At 28.8% G+C, this 16,368-nt stretch overlaps 1 long non-coding RNA gene across 3 annotated transcripts; it reads left to right on the forward strand.

Annotated features, from left to right (window-relative positions):
• The first annotated feature begins 7,695 nt into the window (after positions 1-7,695).
• On the forward strand, positions 7,696-15,207 carry LOC149893317 (uncharacterized). Of its 3 annotated transcripts, none has more exons than XR_016454942.1 (3): positions 7,696-8,224; positions 12,698-12,725; positions 13,066-15,207. It is a non-coding gene; the product is annotated as an uncharacterized LOC149893317 (long non-coding RNA). The 3 variants fall into 3 exon arrangements; XR_016454940.1 differs by having other exon boundaries at positions 7,703-8,410; positions 8,477-12,725; XR_016454941.1 differs by lacking the exon at positions 7,696-8,224 and having other exon boundaries at positions 11,309-12,725; positions 13,066-13,388; positions 14,654-15,207.
• Positions 15,208-16,368: the final 1,161 nt, after the last annotated feature.

Consider the following 16,368-nt stretch of genomic DNA (forward strand, 5'->3'; position numbering starts at 1 on the left):
TCTGTTCAAATGCAAAGTCTGCATTCTTGAAGTGACTTTTATTCCAGATGAGATCTGCATCTGATACGGGGATCATGTCGTGACTGTTTGGTGCTTCTGTTTTAGAAAAAGAAAAAGTAGCTGACTCTTTGAAAGACACGAGCCTTTTGTTTTCAAAATCATCAATAAAAATTGACGTTGAAATAACGGAGTTGAAAAAAAAAAAGTAGCGGTCCTAGATCTTTCTAACAAACTTAGGTTGAATTAATACTTAATTCTCAAGCGTTTCTTTAAATTTTGTGCCTCTTAAATATAGTTAAAAGGTGATAGCACAAAGTAAGAAAAAAATCTTTTTTTTTAACATATTTACTTTTTTACATAATACGCTATCCGCTTTTGTTACACGATCATCGGAACTCGTATCTTAGAACTGCTCGCTGGTCGGGTAATAAAATCGGATATCTCGTGCATTTTCCATAACATTTCTTTGAAGTATGTAAAACAGTTTTAAATATACCTTTTTAAGTTATTTTTGACTATTTTAAGGTCTTCTCTTTACTAATTTAATCATGACTATATATATATGTAATATTTTTATATTTTTATTTTTTTATGCCTATTTTAAAGGTTTTTATTTAATTATGACTATTTTATAAAATAAAGAGAAGGCCTTCTCTTTACTATCCTCTTTTTTTATTTATAAATTTTTATTTTATGCTAAGGCCTTCTCTTTTTTTACTAGTCGGGCAGTTAAATTGGGTAGCATGTTTTAATACGCTACCAGATTTTAATAACCGATCATCGGGACTATCAGAAAAACGGAACTACCCGCTTGTCGGGTAATTTTTTAAAAAATTCAGGTAATATGTATTTTTTTCTTTTTTTTACATACATTTTTTTTCTTTTCTTTTCAGTTGACCAAAACATGAAATATATGGGAATTTTTCACCGAGGCAAATGATGAAAAAGCCACTTGTAATGAGTGTCATAAAGAATTCTCAGCAATGCAGGGATGTACAAGTGTTTTGTGCAAACACTTCAAAGACAAACATGGAGATCTGTTCACAGAATTGGAAAGAAAGGATGCAGATAAAATGAGAGCTAATGACATTTTTTGAGGTTGATTTTGATGATTCTGAATCGCATTCACTAGTTGGACCATTTGAACCACAACAACCACTCAACTAAAAGCCAAGAGAAGAATTGGAAAAGAGGAAGGCCCAGACCATTAGGGATGGCAAAATCCCGGACATTTTAAATCCCGGGATTTCGGGGTTGAGTAATTTATCCCCGGGAAATCCCGGGAAATCCCGGGATTTGATAAAAAACAGAAACAATCATTTGCGGTGAAGTATGTGAAGAACAAAGTAATCATCAAACGCTGAAAAATGATTAATTTATTGATAATATAATTATATTAACAATAAATTATTCATTTTTCATTTTTTAGTTAACTAAAATAGTTCATTTACTAATGAACCTAAGTTATTGAAATTATAAAACAATTCATTAAAAAGATAGCACAATGTAATAAAAATGATAATTAAAAATAATATGAATATAAATGAATATACAAGAATTTTATTTATTTTTGAAAGTACCACTTTTAAAAACTGAAAGCGACAATCTTTTCGTCGTTTAATCGCGTTCGATTTTTTAAGCATAAAAACCCAGTTACACTTTCTACCCTTATAGGTTATAGGTTAAAAATATTTACTTAAGTTCTAATTTTTTTTAAATTTCTAAAGTTCTTAAACTATTTCAATTTACGTTTCTTTATCAGATCTATAATTCAAACTGAATCTGTTACTGTAAAATTGAAAAAAAACACTTTGAATAGTTGAAGAATTTTTAGAATCACGCATACATTTCGTTGCATAAGAATTATTGGGCTCTAACTTTTTTTGTTGTTGTGAAAATTTAACTTTCAATTTATCTCAGTTAAAATGTTTTAGTCCTGTCATTTTTTATAATTAAAACTATACATCTTTTTTTCGTTATTTATGTTTCATAATCAAACTGATAATATTATTTCTATAATTTTAAACTTGTTTTTATTACTAATTGTTAATTACAGCTTTTATCAATAAATTCTTATAATATAAAAAAAAGCAGATAGAACCCTCTAATTCTCGTGCGACGATTTGTAATTAAAATGAAGCCGAAAATTCGAAATTAAACTAATTAAAATATTGCAAAGAGAATAAACAGCTATGTAACAAGTATTTTACCAAAGACTGCATTTACAAGACACTTTATGAGGTACGAATAAGTTAATAGCTTAATCCCTATTTATCTTTACTTTTTTTATTACATTCCCGAAATCCCGGAAAATTTTTGTGAAAAATCCCGGGATTACGGGATCAACAATTTATACGGAATCCCGGGATTTCGGGATCCCGGGATCCCGGGATTGCCATCCCTACAGACCATCTTCATGAGAATATTATTTATTTTAATGAGAATAATACTCATCAAGTAAAGTTGATCACAGACATCACTAGGTTGGTGGTAGAAGAGATGAAACCATTTTCAGTGTGTCAAAACAACAGATTTGGTTCACAAAACTGAGTTGAATCTCAGAACAATGAAGTGGATCGCAATTTTTAAAACAGACGGCGTCGCAAAATTCAAAAGGGAGCAAAAACAAATAGTGACATTGGCATCAATATGTGGCGCTTCGACCATAAGATCAACTTGATTTTCACTGATTCACTAGATTCAAAAGACAAAGAAAAGAAAATGCACATATGTCCACTATGGAAGCAACTTCAAAAAAAGATGACGGGTTTGGTAAATTATTTTAACTACTCAGAGAAGAGAACAATTAATCTTGCCAACAAAGCAAAGCCCCTTAACATGGCAACAACTAAATTGGTACAGAACTATCCGACGCGCTAGAATTCAGACTTAGCCCAGCTGGAATCAATAACTGCGCTTCTTCCAGTGATGGTGCAAATAGTTGGCGCTGATGGTGACACATCTGGTTCAGAACTGAAAAAAATTCAAATTCAAAAAGAAACAACATAACAGAACACATACACAGAACACATACACAGAACACATACACAGAACACATACACAGAACACATACACAGAACTAGATACAGATACAGAACTACATTTATACTTATGTCAATTAGATTATAGAATCACATAAATAAACCTGTTTCATAGAAATATGAAGATACAAGAATCAAACATCTTCATTAAAAAAATTGAAAAGGAAAACTTATTTACTTTTATCTTGCAAACGGAGTGGCTGAAAAATACACAAATGGTGAAAATCTAAAGAGTGTCCTCTAATTCAAAACGCATTCATTTTGAACTCAACAACATAATGCGTTCAAATACTGTCAATATCTTCTTTTTGAACTGGGAATCTAATTAGCTTAGCTATTGCTTAAACTCCCATTTATGACTCTTTTGATCTAATAAATTTTTACAGCATCTTTAAAATACATAAATATTTATTGTAAATAAGAACAAATCAAAAATATAATAATAATACTAATAAAAACTATTTTTAAAGATGATAAATAACTGCAACTTTGAATAATAAAAAGCATTCAAAAATACAACAAAAGCAACAAATAGTTACAACACTTATACAAAAGATTTAAAACGTTAAATAAAAGCAACAAAAAATAAAAGTAATAATCAACTACGAAAATGATAAGTAATAAAAGGAGTTTAACAATATAACCACATTAATTTAACAGTATAATAAAAATAATAAACAACAATGATTAAAAATATTGCAAATTTTAATAGAAATTATAAATATCAACAGCAGCAACAATTACCTTGCCAGCACAAGCGTATTTTAGAGCTCTGAATTAATAGTAAGTCAACGGAATGTTGATGATCTTGTGCGTCCTTAGGATTTAAAGAAATGTATCCTTCTTTCCGAACTAACCCTCAGATTGGAATTTTCCTCAATCCTGATTTTTTTACATTTAATCAATCATATGCAGTTGTAAACATAGTTTGTGTTGTCAGAAAAATCTGAACTAAGCACCAAATAAGTGTATTTTCAAAATTAAAAAGCATAAATTTTTGCTTTTTTTCTTCCGAGGTTTTGATAAAGCCAGCCATTAAGGTAGTCAAAAAAAAAATTGCATAAAATGAAAGTTGTTTTTTTTTTCTTAATTGATAATTGGCAAAAAAAAAATAAAAAAAAAATAAGTAGACCCTGCAATAGAATTTCTCTTACCAGTCCAAACTTACAATAACTTACACAAAAAAAAATGCATTTAAACTTTCTGTATAAGGTGAATATATTTTTCTAATAAACAATTTTAATTGTTTTAAAATTTATTGTAGTATATAATAAAAGAAATTTTCAACTTATTCCATAAAAACGTTAAGAGATATTCTAGACAACAAAGTAAGATTCCCAGTTAAAGCAAATTGGCGTGTGAATGAATTCTCATGTTCTATTTTTCAAAATCTTCATTATAATAAGATCAAAACCAGACAGACACTGATCTCTTAATATATATATATATATATATATATATATATATATATATATATATATATATATATATATATATATATATATATATATATTTTAGTTTGTTTGACTGTATGATACTTAATGTGAGCGGGCAGTTAATGTTGAGACATTACATATCATGCCAAGTTATCAATCTGAAGATAAAACAAACTTTATAAACAACTTTAACAAATAAGAGTGTTAATGCTTAAATAATGTTACTTTGCTACCCGCTTTCAGTTATATTAAATTTTTAAATTAGATACTTTTTGATTAGAATTTTGATTTTAGTTTGTTTGACTGTATGATACTTAATCACGCTCTTCCATGGAGGTTACAGAATATTTTCCTTTCATGCACAAAAACTTACGTATGTAAACTTAAAGATACGTATTAAAACTTAAGTCTTAGAAAAAGAAAAAAGTTTTAATGGTAAGAAAAATTCCCACAAGCATCTTCATATCACGGAAGATAACACAATCAGCACGACTACCTTTTTATTGATGAAGATAAATAATTGCGCAAAACAAAGACTAACTAGATGCATGTAATCTAAAACAAAGTCATTGGTTTGAGATTCCTATAAGCTTGAAAAAGGGGACACCCTAATTTGGTAACTTTTTAAATACAACAGCTGATCAAAACATGCATCAGACCTTAACAGATACAAACTTTGGACCTTGAACACCACACAACCTGCAATTCATCTGACGTCATAAAGCTCTTGATTTCGCGAGGTTGGAATATTTTTTGTTCCATCTCCAAATTTTAAACGTTGGTTGGAAAGGTTTTGATTTTTTGAAAATTTTCTGATTGCTCAATAATAGTTTCTATAACAGCCACATTTATACTTTCACAAGCTGTCATTTATTATTAAAGTCATTTTTTTTTATCTTTGTAGAAGGAGTAAAGTTGTTGTAGAACTTGAGCAGACTTGATTTTCAAAAAACGATAAATAGCTTGGCTAAAAATTCGTCGCACTTCCTGAGCAGCCTCTACCATTACTCTTATAGGCAGGGCTGTGGAGTTGGAGTTGGAGTTGGAGTTGTAGAGTCGGAGTCGGAGCTCATTTTGGCTGGAGTCGGAGTCGGAGTCTGAAAAATTGTACCGACTCCAACTTCGGTTTAAAAAAAATCTTTCAAACTTTCATAATTTTCATAAGGATTTTACAGATGTTATTCATTAAAATATTTTATGTTCAATCAGTCTAAAGCACAAGTATCAAACTCTAGCCCTCCAGTTGTTACAAACCTACAAGTCCCAGGATGCTCTGAAAGCTGACACAATGGGAATTGTAGTTTGCAACAACTGGAGGACAAGGAGTTTGACATGTCATTTTAAGGCCTTTAAAACAGGGGTAAACAATAGGATATTTTGCTGCTTATCACTGAGAATCATAAAACACCTCCCTTGCGCTCTCCTCTACCTTCTCTTTAACTAGATAACTTCATGATCCCCCAACTTCCGACTTAAATTTTCTGGTACTGTGCTGCATATTTTTAGTAGAAAGCTAGGCGTGCCACCACCAAGCACCAAAGAGCTGCTCCAAAAATAGAAAGACTGTAAATATTCAATTAACTTTGCATTAGAAAAACTGCAAGTATTCAATTAACTTTGTTTCTCTGGAGAGAGAGTATTAGAAAATTAGTGATTGAAGAAGCTGTGAAACAAAAAGAATAACTTAATGAATCTCTCAAGGGACGCTTTGTGTTTCTTAACATAGTGAACTATTTTGCAATCAATGTCTAATTTTTTTTTGAAAAAATGAAGTAGTTACCAAGACATTGGCAGTAAAAGACACCAAAGCTAATCACAACAGTGAATTTTTCCAGGTCTTAGTAGAAAAGGTTCTTAAAGAGTATGAACCTAAAGAAGAAAAAGTTCTTTCTTTCCAGTATTTCAAACATGATTTTGACAAATTCATAATGTTATTAGTGACTGCATAAGAGTTTATTGCATAACAAGAGTTAAGAAAAGTTTTTTGTTTAGAAATTGTTTTCTAATAAATATTGTTTAAAGCACTAAGTGGTTGGATTATTTGTATTATAGTGATGAAATAGCCAATGTTAACATTTTACTACAGTATATTTGTTGTTACAAATTGGTTACTTATGAAGGAGTCGGAGTCGGAGTCGGTCCATGATAAAATCAAGGAGTCGGAGTCGGAACAGCAGCTTACCGACTCCACAGCCCTGCTTATAGGCTTTTTTATTTAACAATTAAAACAATCATGATATTTAATTTGTTGTATAAATAAATTACTGTACCAAAAATTTGTTAAAGACGGGGGGTAGGGGAAGAAATGGGGATAGGGAAGGGATAACGGCAAAAACTTTTTTTTAATATCTAAATTATTTTAAAATCCCTATAGCTTAGACAACAAGAAGATGGAAGCTGAGAGGAGGTTTAAGAAGATTCTTGGTTAAAGAAGTAGTAGAAGAACGTGGCCATTTTTATAAATCTAGAGCATTGTAAATATTGATTAATTTCATATTAAGTTTTTCGCAAATCAAGCAAAAAATAAACGAGGTATCTCTCGATTGGTTTATTCTTTTACTTTATAATTTTCCCAGATTGTTTTAAATACATCGGAAGGTATCCTCTAACAGAATAATATATTTTAATTAATTCTATTTATGGAAGTTAGCTTTCAAAACCTATACTGCAAAACTAAAAACTGTTATGGCAGAAATTATAACTTCTAAACCATAACAGCTCATTGAATAAATGGGCTTGGGTAACTTAGTTGACACAGGTTTATTATTAACAGAGATATTTTCTCCTAAAACAACGCCCTAAAACGAGACAAATTTTGAGTATTGAAATTTTTTTCAAGTGTTAATTTAAAATAAATAACAACATAAATAGACTAATTTTAGTGATATAAATGGTTTATTAAAGAAATTTATTTAAATTGGGGCTAACCACTTTAACAAGAAATCTTCGTCAACTTCTTTTGTTTTTAAAAATTCTTATATTTTAAAAATGTGTAATTCTTTTAACGGTAAAATAGTTGTTGCAAATACTGCATCAGTTTTTAAAGAAGAATTTCTTTGAAAAAAGTTTATTTAAGTAAAGAGTGAAGTTTAAATAAGTCATAATAAATTAAAATCATGCTGTGTTCAAATGAATAAAAACAATTTCGTATAATACATAAAAATAATTAGGCGAAAAATATTGTGCATATTTTTAGCTTCATATTTACCCGGGTTTCCTAAAACATTATTTCTCGACATTTTTTTTGTTATTTATAGCAACTTTACTAATGAGCATTCGCATATATACATTAATATATTCCTGTAATATTTACGGAAAAACAGTCGAATTAGAGAAGCAATAGATTGCATATTAAAACCCTAATTTCTTTACTTTCATTAGTTGTGGAGTATCGAACAAACCAAGAACATCGTGACAAACTGTTTGAGACTAAAAAACCCATGCATACATTAAATCGCTAACAAATCCAGATGTAGTCAGATGTTTATATTATGCTGAGAGTCGTACTTATGACGATTTGTTCATAAAGAGATTCCTTTTTAAAATTGTTCCGTTAGTGGCTGCAAACAATACAACAAATAGAAGTTGTTTTTAGGTTTTTTAACAAAAGCTTTTTGATGATAGCGTCTTCATTGTTAGCATTCCTTAAATTTATTTTAGTTGAATTCTAAAGGCAAAAGATGAACTGTGGTGTCGTGAGGCACTTCCTGTATTGGTGACAGATAAAGTGAGCCAATGTAAAGAGAGGTACTAACTTCGCTCTCTCCCTGCTAAAGTCGGGCAGCTGATTTAAGTTTTTTATAAATTTTCTTTTTTTATTGTTTTTTCTATAGACTAGAATTCTCAGAGTTAATTGATTGAAATAATTTTTGATACGTTGAAACATGTAACAAACAATACAAGGTTTTCTTTATCAGTAATGTTAAAATAAGAGTGTTGTAGCTTATTAATTATACCTTAACTACTTATGTTATCTTCACTGCTTATTAAACTAAGCAGTGAAGATAACATAAGTAGTTAAGGTACACAATGAGGAATAAAATTGATTCTTTACTTTCTTTTAACATATGAAGAAATTTTTAATAATTTTTGTTACTGACAACCACTCAGAAAGTGGTAAATTTTTGTTAGCTGTTGATAACAACATAATATTGGGTAACAAACAAAAACTCATTATCTCTTAAATGATGCAAAACTATTTAATTATATTACTTTTGGATGCTGAGTTTAATGACTTGTAGAAAAATGATAAAAACAAATCTCTCCATATTTTATTAACTTAAAGCTCTTTGTAAAGTCATCAAAATTCAATGTGAATTTATGACAAAATTCATTGATGACTTTGTAAAGTCATCAATGAGTTAATTCATTTTACTTTTAAAGTTTTCTCTAAATCTCTCAAATAACTTCCTTGACTTTTGAGCAATTACTGGTTGATGGCTAAAATGTCTCTTTTTCAACATTTCTTATTTTTTAATTGCCAAGCCCCCTCTGTTAATTCATGTTATATCAATTGATTATACATTTTTAGCTAATGGTTCATTCTTTTATCCTTTTTTTTAAAAGTAACTTTCTTCTCACTTAGAAGTTAATGTTAATTTTTTTTTTATTTAACCATAATAACAAATGCCAAATGTATTTAAAAAAAGTGAATGTTGTGCATTTGAAGAAATTATACTTTTTAATCATGTTCCTAGTGTTTTAAAATTATAGTGTGTGTGTATGTGCATGTGCATGCTATATTGGTTAACATCTTCAACTTTTTCTCCTGTCTGATTTACAAAGTAACAGGTTTTACTGATTTTCTTTTTTTTTTTTTTTTGGTCTGATTTAAGAAGTAATAGGTTTAATAATTCAATTCTCAGGCAACAAGCAAAATTGAAGTCATTTGGAAATTTTTTACAGCTCATTATTGTCAACAAACATGATAGCTGAAAATATTAAAGTTAAAACACTCATGTAGCTCTGATTTTTGATGAACTGTGTATTCTTGTGATAAATTTAGAAAAAGATTTAGTATTCGATATTCTCTTGGTTTTGAACTTAGACACCTAAAAAAATCTAAATTATCTAAAAAAAATTAAGACACCTCAAAAGTGGAAATTTATCCTTCTTATTTTTCAAAGGATTCTTAATCACAGTTAGGAGCATAAATCAAATTAAACAAGAGCATTTAATTTTATCATCAAAAAATAAATTATTGATGTACTCTACACACCATTAATTGTATAATGATTTAAACTTGATATGATCATTATTCTTAACATCTTCCCAAAGTTCTGCAATTTTCAAAAACTTTTAGTATTTAATGATTTCAATTAATGACAATAAACACAAGGTTTAGCAGTTTCAGTTTTCAATTTTACAATGTTTAAAGTTCATTTATTTGGTTTCGTTACATGCCTGATCTCATTAAGTTTATAAAATAATATAAAATTTAATGAGATCAGATGAGCATTAATTGGAAAAGTTACTTTGGAGTAACTCCTGGATGTAAAATGATGGACAATAAAGTGAAAAATGAGTTAACTTAGTAAGAGATCAGGAAAGATTTGCTCAAGCCACTTGTTTAAGTGTTCATATTTTTTGTTATATTCATCTTGATGATAAAATGTGGTGAGTTAAAGTTAGAGCCATTTCTTTAAGAATTATTAAAAGGAATCCGACAATTTGTATGATTTATATGATTTATATGATTTTAATTGAAAAATTAATGACTGTTATTGGGAAGTCAGACATTTTAAATGAAATAAATTTGCTTTGTAAGTAATCACTATGTTTTAAGTTTACTATTTTTCTGTAAATTATTTTCACATTTTTGTTTTTATCATTATTTTCAATTATAGTATTTAAATATCACCTCATTTAAGATGAGTTTACAAGAGTTACAGAGATATTCACTTAAGTTCAATGTTATGTTTTTTGAGTTTAATTATTAGTATTTAATTTTTTCTTTTTTTTTTTTTATTTGTTTGATTTACAAACTATTAGTCTATTTTAACATATTTAAAATATGAAATTTATGTTTAATGAAGGTATACCATAAAATAACTAAATCTAAGCAACTATTTTTGCCAATCCATTCTAGTTTGCACTTTGACAAAAATTATTTTGACAATCTTTTTGTTTAGAATATCAATCATTGCAAATATATGTATGCTCCACAAGCCAAAGATTGTGGAACATACATGTATTAGTTTCTTTAGAAACAAATTAATTTACCGTTAAACAGAAGTCTTTTTATCCTAATTACTTGAGTTTGCAATATCTTTTTACACTCAAACAGCAAACTTGCTGGTTAGTTTTAGTTTAATGTGATGCTTAAGTTCAGTACCTTGCCATTTCATGCTTTGGAACTGCAAGTTATTTTTTTGTGGTATTTTGCTGGTAATAGCAAGTTATAAGCAAATTTAATTAAAAAAAAAAAAAAACTATTCCTTTTTTATTTTTGGAATTAGTGTAAATAATGTTTTTAATTTTACATTTGTGTTTGATGGCCTACTCTTAAGTCTATGCAGCAGATGATTTCACTCACAAACTTCTTAAATGTATATAAAGGCCTTACAGTTTATTGGGAAAGTTTCTACATACTATACTTTCACTTTGTACTTTCATTTTGTTAAACACAAGAATATGAAGTCCTAAAAATTGCTGCATTCAAATTTTAAAAATATAAGTCCAGCAAACTGACATTGACACAATATTATCTTCTTTCTAAGGATTGTTTTGGCTTTGTTTAAGCAATATCAACAACAAGAACAAAATAGTGGTGAGTCACTATTTTTAACTCGCTGCCCTGTAACAACAAAATTCATCAAACAATTCAAAAAAAAAAAAACAATTTTCAATTTAGATAAGATGAGAACATGAAAAGAGTAGGTCTGATGAAGAAAATATTATTAGATTCTTTTTCGTTCGAGCTACTTATGATCAACAAATCCAATACCTCATTGCCTTCTTTCTGTTCAATAAAAAAAAAATACATTACTTTTTTTAACATCACCACACTTTATTCTCCACAAAAAAAAAATGTTTTTACCTTTTCACACTCTTTCTCTCATTCCATTTCTATACAATCATCCACTTTCAACACTGCAAAATCAACATAAGACTCATCCCAATCCTTCTCACCAAACATTTTTTTATTTATTACTATTATCCTTACTACAAAAAAAAAAAAAAACTCCACAAAAATGTCACTTATATATACACTAAAATGCACACAAAAAAAATAACTCTTTTTTGGTTAATATGGTTGCGCTGATATCCAGAAGTTGACGTCAATGTCACTAAAGTTAAAGCACTAAAACAAATCACCAATTTTTTATAGGTTTTCTAGGTTTTTAAGACTATCAACAACATCATCATAGGTCATAGACTTCTGAAAAAACGAAAAAAATTTAAATGTCTTTAATTTATGTTATTTAGTCTATAATATCTAAATAAAAATAACAAATTATGTATTAAAATAAACTTGTCATACCAAAAACCTTTTAAACATTCAAGCTTTTTTAACTTACAAGACTGGTAAAGAACTTAGTACCTATGTGTTTTTGTGTGTTGTTAACAGAAACACAAAATCTCAATGCTTAGTCATAGTAATTTAGTTTCTTATATTATTTTGCTTTTTGTTTAGTTGAAAATGTCAATTTTGGTCTTTAGAATCAAATGACTAACTCAAATCTTATTACACTAGATGTTATGGTAACTCACAACTTATTGAACCAGTGAACAACACTTTCAAATGGTTCTTCAAATTATCCAACTTTGCTAAGGAGTGACATGGTTTTTTAAAATCACTAAATACACTTTTTTTATCATTAATCCATCTATTTTAACAATATCACTAGTTTTGTTACTGTAAAGACAACTCCACACCATTACACTGCAACCACATTTTTTTACATTTAGCACCACTCAATATTTCATCATCTTTTCACCAAATTTTCTTCAAGTCAAATAATTGAATTTTTGAGTTGTTGATCCAAAGAATTCATTTTCAGTCATCAGCAGTCCATTGTTCATTTTGTTTTGCCCATTTGTATGTATGTATGTATGTATGTATGTATGTATGTATGTATGTATGTATGTATGTATGTATGTATGTATGTATGTACGTATGTATGTACGTATGTGTAGTCTATAATATATATTTATGTTCTAATAGTCTCTTTGTTTTTTGTTTGTTTTTTTTTGTTTTTTGTTTGTTTTTATTTTCAGATCAAATCAAAAGAAGACATATTTTGAAGTAAATCATTTTCTTATTTTTACCTAAATTTTATTGTAGAAATAGAAGCTGATTTTGCACAAAACTCCTTGTCAATTTCATGGCTTTACTTTTTTTAAATTTTGCGACTCAGTTTCTAGCTACAGTGTATGTATTATACGTACTGTAGGTAGTGTTTCAAGTTTTATTTATTTTGTAATAAAAAAAATCTCATGTTCTTGTAAGAGTGTACATAAAATGTACTTATTTTCCATACCTCTTTCGATAACTTGGTATCATTCTTATCTTTTTCTATATCAAAAGTTTTTCTGTGGTTGGCGTAACTTAATTAAAAGGATATTTCACTGATATTCCATAATAGAATTTTTCCCTTTCATCTCTGGGTTGTTGGAAATGACAAGTGCTTGGTATACTATAGTTCTTGTAAGGAATTGCTGATGTAAAGGACACTGTTTTATCTATGAAGGTACAAGTTTTTTCTCGAAGAATGGGGTTATTTTATAAAGTGTGGCCTACTTTAACTGAGTTTCTATTTAAATTTAGTGGAGGTTGTAGCGGGACGGAAAATCTTGATTAACTAGGTTTAAAAACCGTTTTCCTATATTGGTTTTAACATTTTTGCTGAAAGGAGGACTAAGCCAGATAATATTGCCTTTACGATTTTTGTTGATAACAAGGTGCAAGGTAGGAGTCTATTTTGGTTATTATTAGATTTTTTTAATTCTTCCTTGCGCATATGGGTAGAATTTCTGAAAATGCATTTGCTAGATGAAGTGGTCAATAATCTTAGCTCAATGGAATGTGGAATTTGCTTTAAAATGTTGGGCTGGTGGTTGGAATCAGCATGAACACAATTTAGGACAACCCTGGGCTTACTGTAAGGCCAAAAGGAGCTGTCATTGAGGTTTAAAGTTGCATCAAGATTTTTGACACTTCATATTGCATTTAAAGGAAATAAGCAAGCCGTTGTCTTTGAAGATTTGAACGAACTGCTTTTTGATTTTTTCCATTTGAGGACCACTGGTGTTTTTAAATACAGCTAGACCGTTGTCTTATATAATCCAAAATCAACCTTGTTATAATGTTGCGACAGTTGGAAAAGAAGGAAAATAGCAACAAGTTCATAAATCACTGCTTCTTTGAAAGCACCCATTGTAACATCAAACAAACCACTTTTCTTTTTTTTACTCAAATTTGTTCATTATTGAAGAGCAAAAATTTTCTTTTCTAATTGCTATGCTTTTTTCATTACTATTTGCTATGTGTTGTTCGGCAAAGCTTATTGCGTCGTTTAAAAGTTTTTCGTTAATGGATGGATAGAAATCATTGATGTCGAAATAAGAAAATTATAAAGGTGCTTTTCATTAATTCTTTTAAACCAATCTGTAATATTTTGAGTGCGTTTCCAATAGTGGGCAAGTATACTCTTGATGTCAGTGTTTATCTTTGATGGCATGCTTTTACTGACTCTACCAATATCATTTTTCGCAGGATTTTAATAATCGGACGGTTGGGTTTGTTTATAAAGTTCTCTTTATAGTCTTTTAGAGTTAAAAAACAGATATTCAATTTATTTCAATTCTGTTAAAAACCTCATGGTTATTCAAAATTCTCTAACTGTTAGTTGTAGACTAAGCTTCTGATTGGCTGGTAAGTTATTCATATTTCTATTGGTTAAAGAGCAATAAAAACTGCGTAATCAAGTTTTTCCAAATATTTTAATTCCGTATTTCCCGAATTATTGATTTAGCTAATATTTAAGTATTGAAAACAACTTTTGAATAATTTGTGATCTTTTTTATTGTTAAAATTTCTTCGATATATAAAGTAATATCTATTTTATATTAATTATACACGACATTGTGTTTTAAAAAAATTTTAAAGTTGATTGTCATAAATGCTGTTGCAAATAAATAAATGATAATATTAATGTTGCTACTTTTCTTCAGATGATGGTGATCACAAGATTTTCTTGAAAATGATGATTATCACAAGATGTTCTCTTCAGTCCTCTGTTATCGACGCCTGCGCTTTTTTTGAAGCACAGACGTCGATAACAGAGGACTTCTATGATTACTACAAGACTCATCCTATGTTTGACCAACGTTCGTTTGGTCTGGTTACATTATCCACTAAAGTTCGATGGATTGAGTCCAAAACATAAGATTGAAGGATTGCGTGTTAACGTCATTTATACTTTCGTATCAAAGAACAAGTTCGAAGGTTTCGTCCTCCCGTAGATTCTACTCACTAAAAGATTGTGTCATGACTTTCGCAATTACATGAACTTCATCGACAATATTTTTGAATGGCTTCGTGGTTCGAACATTAAGTTGTTCAAGTGGTTGTGGATCAATTACTTTTTAATTACATCAAAAAGTTGAAGTGAGAAACGCAAATAAATTAAAAATTATAAAATTTTTTAAACCATGTTCATTGTTAAAAAAAATACTTATTACTTGACAAAAGAAAGACCCTTCTCGAAATGATCATTACAAATAAAGTTTCGCTTCAAACTGTATTCATATAAAATATTTTTGCTAACTTTTTTGATATCATTAACTTTCAACACAAGTAGACTTTGCTTCGTTACATCAGGCATTTCAAAGCAATTAACAACATGACTTGTTTGATTTCGAGAGAGTTTAGAGAACTATTCTGTAGATTAGGTCTGTAGATTTTTTCTAATGTCAATAGATTAGGTCTGTAGATTATTTCTAATGTCTATAGATTAGGTCTGTAGATTATTTCTAATGTCTGTAGATTAGGTCTGTAGATTCTGTAGAATATGTTCTATGTTTTTGTCAATGATATCCCTTTTTAACAATAAAGTAAATAATTCATATTTAAATTTTTTAATTCTTTTCCTGCGTATATATATTTACCAATAAAAATAAAGTAACGTCACTACTGTGTTCTAGGTTAGATACCTACATTCCTAAATGTCATTGTTAAAAAGTTTATGATAAGGTTTATAAAAAGTTTATAAAAAAAGATGCTGCAATGTTTAAGAGATTTTTTACATTTACCATATTACCACAGATGATATAAGAAAAATATGGATTGCTTAGATTCAAAAAAGAGCATGTATTCTGTAAAATGTTACAGTTTCTTTAACTTCTATCATTCCGGATCCTTTTGAAAAAAATATCAGACTAAGGGCTGTATAATCTTTGAAATATTTTGTAGTTTGGCATTTCAAACAACCTGACCAATACTAAGCAACTGTAAAATGTTTTTTTTACAATTTTAACTTTAACAACTTTAATTTTAAAATGTTTTTTTTAACAACTGCAGTCGATGTGAAAAAAAAAAGATATATCACAAGGAAATAAAGTAAACAGAGGAACGAGTTATGCGTTAAGTATGTTATACTCCATTTACCTTAACTAACATTTTATTTCCATTTACCCTAAAGTAAAAGGGGAGAGGGGGGGGGGGGGGGGAATGGGGAAAAACATTTTTAAAAAATGTATTATTTTAAACCTGATTAAAATTCATCTGTAAAATTCTTATTTAGTGACAAAATCTTTTAAACTTTACATCGTGGGGCAATTTTAAACAATAAGAACGCTTTAGATACATAAACTTTAGTTTAAGATCCTGCAAAAAGTTTAGTTTTTTTAATTCTATCAACAACTGGGACAGGAGACCTAAAATTTGT

The sequence above is a fragment of the Hydra viridissima genome, unplaced genomic scaffold (assembly GCF_058129835.1).
Source record: "Hydra viridissima isolate aposymbiotic clone 2 unplaced genomic scaffold, HvirCarnegie_v1 scaffold_1, whole genome shotgun sequence".
NCBI classification, from domain to species: Eukaryota; Metazoa; Cnidaria; class Hydrozoa; order Anthoathecata; family Hydridae; genus Hydra; species Hydra viridissima.